Raw genomic sequence first — 7,563 nt, 5'->3', positions numbered from 1 at the left:
CCAACTCTGTCCTGTGCATTATTTACTCTCACTTTGTTCCATGTCACCCGCAACATCACTTAATTATGAAATTATCAACCAAGTATCCCAAGGTTACTTATTATGACATCAAACCTTAAGGATCATCTGGTAGGGTTGGCTAATGATCAGTAGTAGTAATAATAATAATAATAATTTTATTTAAAGCACTTTTCTAGGTACTCAAAGACACTTTACAATACATCATAAAAGCAGTAAAAACATCTAATGGTAAGAAACCCTATCCCTAACCACTATAAACACATTAGACTAAGCTAAACATTAAAAGCAATTTTAAAAAGGTGAGTTTTTGTCAGTGATTTGAAAGTTGAAAGGTTGGTGCAGTCACAGATTTGTGTGGGGAGAGAGTTCCAGAGGGAGGGGGCAGCAACAGAGAAGGCTCTGTCGCCCCAGGTTCAGTGCATGGTGGTGGAGACAGGAGGTTTGCGTTGGATGAGCGGAGGCTACGGGATGGGTTGTGGCGGTGGAACAGGTCAGTGAGGTAGGAAGGGGCCTGTTATGGAGGGCTTTGTGTGTGAGGAGGAGGATTTTGAATTGAATTTGTTGTGGGACCGGGAGCCAGTGGAGGTTCTGGAGGACGGGGGTAATGTGGTCACGGGTGCGGGTGTGGGTGAGCAGACGAGCAGCAGAGTTCTGGATGTACTGGAGTTTATTTAAGGTTTTGGATGGTGTGCCGTAAAGGATGCTGTTGCAGTAGTCGAGTCTGGAGGTGATGAAGGCGTGGATGAGGGTTTCTGCAGCGGAGAAAGAGAGCGATGGTTGGAGTCGGGCGATGTTTTTGAGGTGGAAAAAGGCAGTTCTGGTGATTTGTTTTGTGTGGTGTTCGAAGGAGAGGTTATTGTCGAAGATGACTCCGAGGTTGCGACTGTGAAGGGATGGAGACAGGGTGGAGGTGTCGACAGTGAGGGAGAAGCTAGGAATGGTTTTTGTGATGGATTTGGGACTGATGATGATCATGTCAGTTTTGTCGCAGTTAAGTTTGAGGAAGTTGGTGTGCATCCAGGATTTAATGTCAGTGAGGCAGTTGGAGAGAGTGGAGTGAGTGGCAGAGGTAATGGATTTGGTGGAGATGTAGAGCTGGACATCATCGGCGTAGCAGTGAAAGTTGAGACCATGGTGGTGGATGACGTTGCCAAGGGGAAGCAGGTAAAGTATGAAGAGGAGAGGACCAAGCACCGAGCCCTGGGGGACGCCTTGGGACAGTGGAGCGGTGGAGGAGGTGCATTTGTTGATGTGAATGAACTGTTTGTCTGTCGGTGAGATATGATTGGAGCCAGGAAAGGGCGGTGCCGGTGATGCTGAGGGACGATTCGAGGCGGGAGAGAAGAATGGTGTGGTTGATAGTGTCAAAAGCTGCAGTGAGGTCCAGGAAGATGAGGATGCTGAGGTGACCAGAGTCTGCGGAGAGGAGGATGTCGTTGGTGACTTTGATGAGGGCTGTTTCAGTACTATGTTGTGAACGGAAGCCGGATTGGAATGGTTCGAACAGGTCATTTGAGCAGAGGTGGGTTTTGAGTTGTTTGGTGACAGTGCGTTCCAGTATTTTAGACAGAAAGGGGAGATTGGAAATGGGCCGAAAGTTTGACATAATGTCGGGGTCTAGTCCAGGTTTTTTGAGGATGGAGGTGACAGCAGCCAGTTTGAGTGAACGGGGGATTGAGCCAGAGCTGAGAGAGGTGTTAATGATTTCTAGTAGCCTACATTTTAAATGTTTTTGTAAAAGTATGCCTGGAAGTGCATACTTCTACGAGTATCTACTAATTATTTTTAACTTGGCTTGCAGGTCCTGGGTTAAGGGACATTCATTATCATGTATCAATAACAACGTGTCCTCTAAAAGGCCAGCACCTCTGCTCCAACACTCACCAAGCCGTGGCTCAGAGTCTCTCTGTAAAGGGAAGGGGACGAGGGAGTCTCTAAGAGGTTGTCTCTGTGAAGACAGACTGGTGTAAGCAGGGCCATGGCGCCAGGTTGCTTTAACACACACAGTTGTGTTTACTGTTGTGTCTAAATAACCCGGCAGCCAGTGAGTGTGGAGGAGGAAGAGGATGTGCGCGGTGGAACTGCGTCGTCGTTCCCGTCACCGCGTACACACATCGCATGCTCGCCCCGGTCAGGTGATGTGCTGTAGGATCTCACATGTCGTGAGTCTAAGATGTAGACGTTGGGTTTGGGTCGTCCTAAGTACCCCTGCAACTAACTAGAACCCCCTAGCAACCATCTAGATATACCCTAGCAACCACCCCCGAACACACTTACCCAATAAGCACGAGCCCACACCCCAAAAACCCTAACACCCGTTTAGTCACGCCCTAGCAACCACAGAAGAACACCCTCACAACCAATCTAGCTATCCCCTAGCAACCAACCTGAATGCCCTAACGATCTTCTAGCTACGCCCTAACAAAACCACCCAGAACCATAGACTGTATAAAGTAGCTCAGAACACCTAACCATCTAGGACACAAATAGCAAGGGTTCTTATTTTGGACTCTGTTCCCCAGCAACTACTAGTAACACCCTAGCAACCGCTCACAACACCCTATGCTGTTTTGTCAATAAACCAAGTAACTGCCAACAGCAGTCACATATTACATATTAGTGGGCATCAAAATCAGTAACCTCATTTCTTTAGGATGTCTAAGGCTAGTTCTAATGAGATAATGAACTGTGTCTTTATTCAGGGGGAGGAGACTCTGTCTCTCTGTCCAGTGGTGCATTCGGAGCCGCTCCCTTATTTCATTGGTGCAGGCCGTAAACATGTGTTCTGTTAACGGATACACAACATGGTTCCTATAGCATGTTTCCATGCTTGTTTACGCATATGTTAAGATGATTATTATAGAACAAGGAATGTAGGATTACATGCATCCAACAGCATGGGGGGATGAAGAAAACACTGATTTGTTTGCCGTGGTTCAGCAGGATAGGTGAAGTACTTTCAGTCTACTGCCCACAAATATTATTTATTCACTTTTTGAGAGGAATATTTGAAGTATATTAGAGTAATGTTACTATGGGTGTTAACTGTGGGTAATAAATTAACACATTGACACCAAACACCAATAAACCTTTTTTGAAAAATGAATTGGGAATTGTGGGCATCAACATGCAAATATAAACCCCTTTTAATTTACAACCGTCATACACAATTCCAAATAATGTTATTAAGTCATTATGGAGACGGTTTTATCCAAAGCAACACACAGCTATTAGGATAAATGTTGTTAAAGAGAAGGTGAGGGTGTGATCTCAAGTATCCACAGCCTACCTGTAGGCCTATTACTCTAGGAGGTCTACAGGTAGGCTGTGGACACAAGGGGATCAAACCCCGTACCATAGCCACTACAATATCCCCGTACACATACTACATACACCAAAAACATTCAATCGCCATATGTGTCGAATGGCAGTCAGCAACTGAATCACTAACGTATGGTGGGCTAGCATTCCGAGCAGACTTCCTGTGTAATCACATCCCAATGTATATATTTTCGTGCTGCGGGGGACTCTTAATGTGTAAATCCCTAATGCTTGGCAGCGTTCAGGAATGTAACATGTGGACAAACCGAGCTATAGGATTGTCGACCGGAGCCATGTGTTTGGTGAGGGGGATGGTAACATCTGGTTCTTTGGCTCATTGAGCGAGCAGATGGGACAGAAGAACAGATAAGGTGGAGGGGGGGGGGGGGGGGGAAGGGCGAGGAGAAAGTTCAAGTTCAAGGCTTTTGTTGTCCGATGGGCAGAGCCAAGTCAGACTGGAGAAAACAACCTATTTAGGGCTTAATGTTAAAGTAAAATTATATCCAAAGATAAATATTCTACAAAGCAATTATGTGACTTAGTAATAATATAACTGACAAAATAATCTAAATCCAATTATACACTGAATCCAAAATCTAATTATGGGCAGATCCAGTTATGTGCAAAAGTCAGAGTTTAACAAAATGATGTGGTAGAATATCAATTATTAAATTATCTAGGTTAATAAGGTTATAAAGTGACATGTGATGTAAAATCACTGAGAGTTGCAAAGCCTGATAGCTCAAAGAGAGATCCTTAGCCACATTAATTTAGTAGGAGCTAGAAAACTTGAACACATGTACCTTGCATTTCTATTTTTTATTTTCTATTTTCTATTTTACAGTTAAACAATAATGTTTAAACAATCAATGATCCAAAACAGATATATTTAACATATTTCTTTCTTTATGATTACTAATGCAACGACTTTTGGACAACAACACTTAGTCGACTGATTAGGGACATTGAGAGGACAGTATTACGTAAAATGTGTGTGTGTGTGTGTGTGTGTGTGTGTGCGTGTGCGTGTGCGTGTGTGTGTGTGTGTGTGTGTGTGTGTGTGTGTGTGTGTACTTGACACATCACTGGGCCACTTTTTCTCTTTGTTTACATTGCATCTTTGTTTACATTGCATTTCTGGAACTTAGCCACTTTATAATTTACAATTTACACTTTATACTTTACACTTTTTATAATTTATATTGTTTATATTGTTTATACCAGGGGTCAGAAAACTTTTCAACATGCAGTGCCAGTTTGACATTTTCTCGTTAATCAGTGTGCCTTTAGCAACAATATATTAAATATTAAGCTGAATTATGACACCGGGAACAAAAAATATTTCCAGAAGACCTGGAATTGTATTATTTCCATATAGTCCACAATCATGCATCAACATTATAAAGATTTTAAAGTTTTTTGTTGTTATATTTGCAACATGGGCTTACAAATTCTAATTACATCTCAAAACACTGCTTTCAGAAACTCATTCAAAAACACATTTGCACTGTAAGAAATGTAAAAAACAGAGACATTATTTGAGAATGATGGAAACATCCACATCAATATCTTTAAGACATGTACAGCTTTGCAAAAACTATGTGAAGGCCATGCGTACAGGCCACTTGCACTTTAAATATTTTCTTCTCTAATACTTACAACATAGGTTTAAAAACTATTAATTGATCCCATTTCAGAACACTGCTTTCAGTAACTCTGAAGTAATGATTATGCTGCCGCATTGTAGCGGTGGAAAAAAAGGTGGAAAATAACTTTTTTTTATTATTATTATTTTTGCCAGTGTGCCAATGATTATGCGACCACTTGCCAGTGGTGGCACGCGTGCCTAGGGTTACCGACCCCTGGTTTATACCGTCTATTTTGTTTGCCCTATTTGTTCTGTTTGTCTTGTTTTCTCCTTAATTTTAGCATTTCCTTTAGCATTTTTCCCTTAGTGTCTACTTTTGTTCGTATCAGTACTTTGTATTCTTATTGTATTGTATTTTATTTTCTTGTTTTTTTTCTACTGCTGCTGGGCTATTGCAACAAACAAATTTCTCCTACGGGGGATTAATAAAGTTGTATTGTATGCATAAATATGTGTCTAAACTTTCCTGACATCTTTGAGGTTCTCTGAAGTAGGACTCTGGGTCGTGTGTGGCAGGACGCAGCGTGTCCGAGGAGTTGCAATAACCCAACATCCACATCCAGCCTACTTCTAGGAAGATCTGGATGCATTCAAAGAGTTACTGGGAGCACTGCCAAGTAAAATTTTGCGGAAAAACAAACAAGCCACTCACCATTATAAGACAAGGGGCAAGAGCTTTAGTTTTATAATATTGTTACTACTTAATTATTGATTTGCGTATGTAGGCCACTGCAAGAAAAGTTACATGAAATATGTTTTTTTTTGTATGCAATTATTTTGTCCTGATGTAGAAAGATGGACCCATGGAGATCCTGGGTGAACAACAAGCCAGCTACTGTGTCCCACTAACACACACACACACACACACACCACCCCTGGTGACCTTAAGGGTAGTGTGTGTGTGTGTGTGTGTGTGTGTGTGTGTGTGTGTGTGTGTTTGGGGATGTCAGATGAACCTGGTGAACTTTAAACACAGTGAACCCTGCTTCTCAGTACAACCCTGGGAATGTACACACACACACACACACACAGCCCATGGCCCATGGGACACACACATTGCTCTTTGCCCTATAACTTACTGTTCCTACTCTGATGGGGTGTGCGTCTGCATGTGCGTTTTTGTGTGTCTGTGTGAAAAACAAAATCAGTGTGTCATTGTATTGTGTCTGGCGTCATCTCCTAAGCCAAGGGCAGACGGGTAAGCCACAGGATGTGCACGAGAGTACAATCGTACAAACAGACAGACTGACAGAGAATGACTGATGGACTGACACTGTGCTGTATTCCTCTGTAACAGTCAACCTGGCTGACATCTCAAGTTCAACATCCAACCCCACTGACGCCCCGAACATCTCCAGACGTATTGGATTATTCCACTGTATAGGTATTATCCCTTAAGCCTTTCGAGGGCTCTACAGAGTACACCTACAGCGTCAACAAACCCGTTTCATTGAGGGTTCATCGCTCGGTCATACACAGGTGTCGCTCAAAATGCAAAGTCTGCTCTCTCTTGGTACGAGGGTACATGCAGCAGACTCCTGTGTGGGTCCAACGATGACATCTCTGCGACGAGGTTGGTGGTGAAATGTGAATGCATCTTCCCGACCACCATGATTACATCATGAGGTGAGCTAGCCGTGTTCCAAATGCGTGAGGACACTCAAAAGAAGTCCTCCGGAAATCGAACGGATGCGTTTGTCGATGGCCCTGACGTTACCATACATGAACAGAGTCGTATTGTTGTTTTTAAATGTGTTTAAACACACACACACAGACACACACAAAGGCAGTGTTCAGTTGATTAGCTCATGTGTTACAAAACGATCTGAAAATCATTTCCACAAATAGCGTATTTTTGTCCTACAGACATGACACATGGCACACACACACATTTCATTGTGTAGCCCTCAGCTATTACAAAACCAATGAAACTGCATGTGTGTATGTGTGTGTACGTGTGCATGTGAGTGCGTGCTCGTGCGTGCACACTCACACGTGTGAGTGATACCCTTTGCGAGGGCACATGTACCCACAGTTCCACTTCATGACCCTTCACCCAGTGTGAGGGGCAGTTTGGGGCTCAGCCATTGGTCGAGGAGATGGTTGAAGTGTTGAGGATGGTTGAAGTGTTAGAGTTGTGATGTCCACTGACAGGTCGGAGTCCGAGATATTTAGCATTCATAAATACAGTATTTCCCTTTTTCAGTGTCTGGACATAATAATAATCAAATTGAACAGAGCAAGGCCTGTGGACTTACTTGAATATTATTTTGAGGAATAAAATGGTGTCCCCATGGGCCCTTTTTGTGATCGCTGTCTGTCAGTAGGCACGGTAACAGTAACCAGGGCCTTGGTGGGGATCCCCAGCTGGGCCAGGACCTACCGGACACCCTGGAGGAACCAGATCCCTCTGCTGCTTTGGCACAACCTCAACGAGGGACCTGATTGGTTGAAATAGATGTCAAACAATGTCATAATTCACTTCAGCCAATCAGAAGTCGGAGCCGGTGTGATTGCCCTCTAAAGTTGGGAGGGGTTTTGCAACAAAGGTGTTGAAGCCCACCCATAGTGCA

Source organism: Micromesistius poutassou (genome assembly GCF_964030765.1).
Source record: "Micromesistius poutassou genome assembly, chromosome: 21".
NCBI lineage: Eukaryota > Metazoa > Chordata > Actinopteri > Gadiformes > Gadidae > Micromesistius > Micromesistius poutassou.
The sequence above is the reverse complement of the archived record's forward strand: the minus strand, read 5'-3'. Positions refer to the sequence as shown.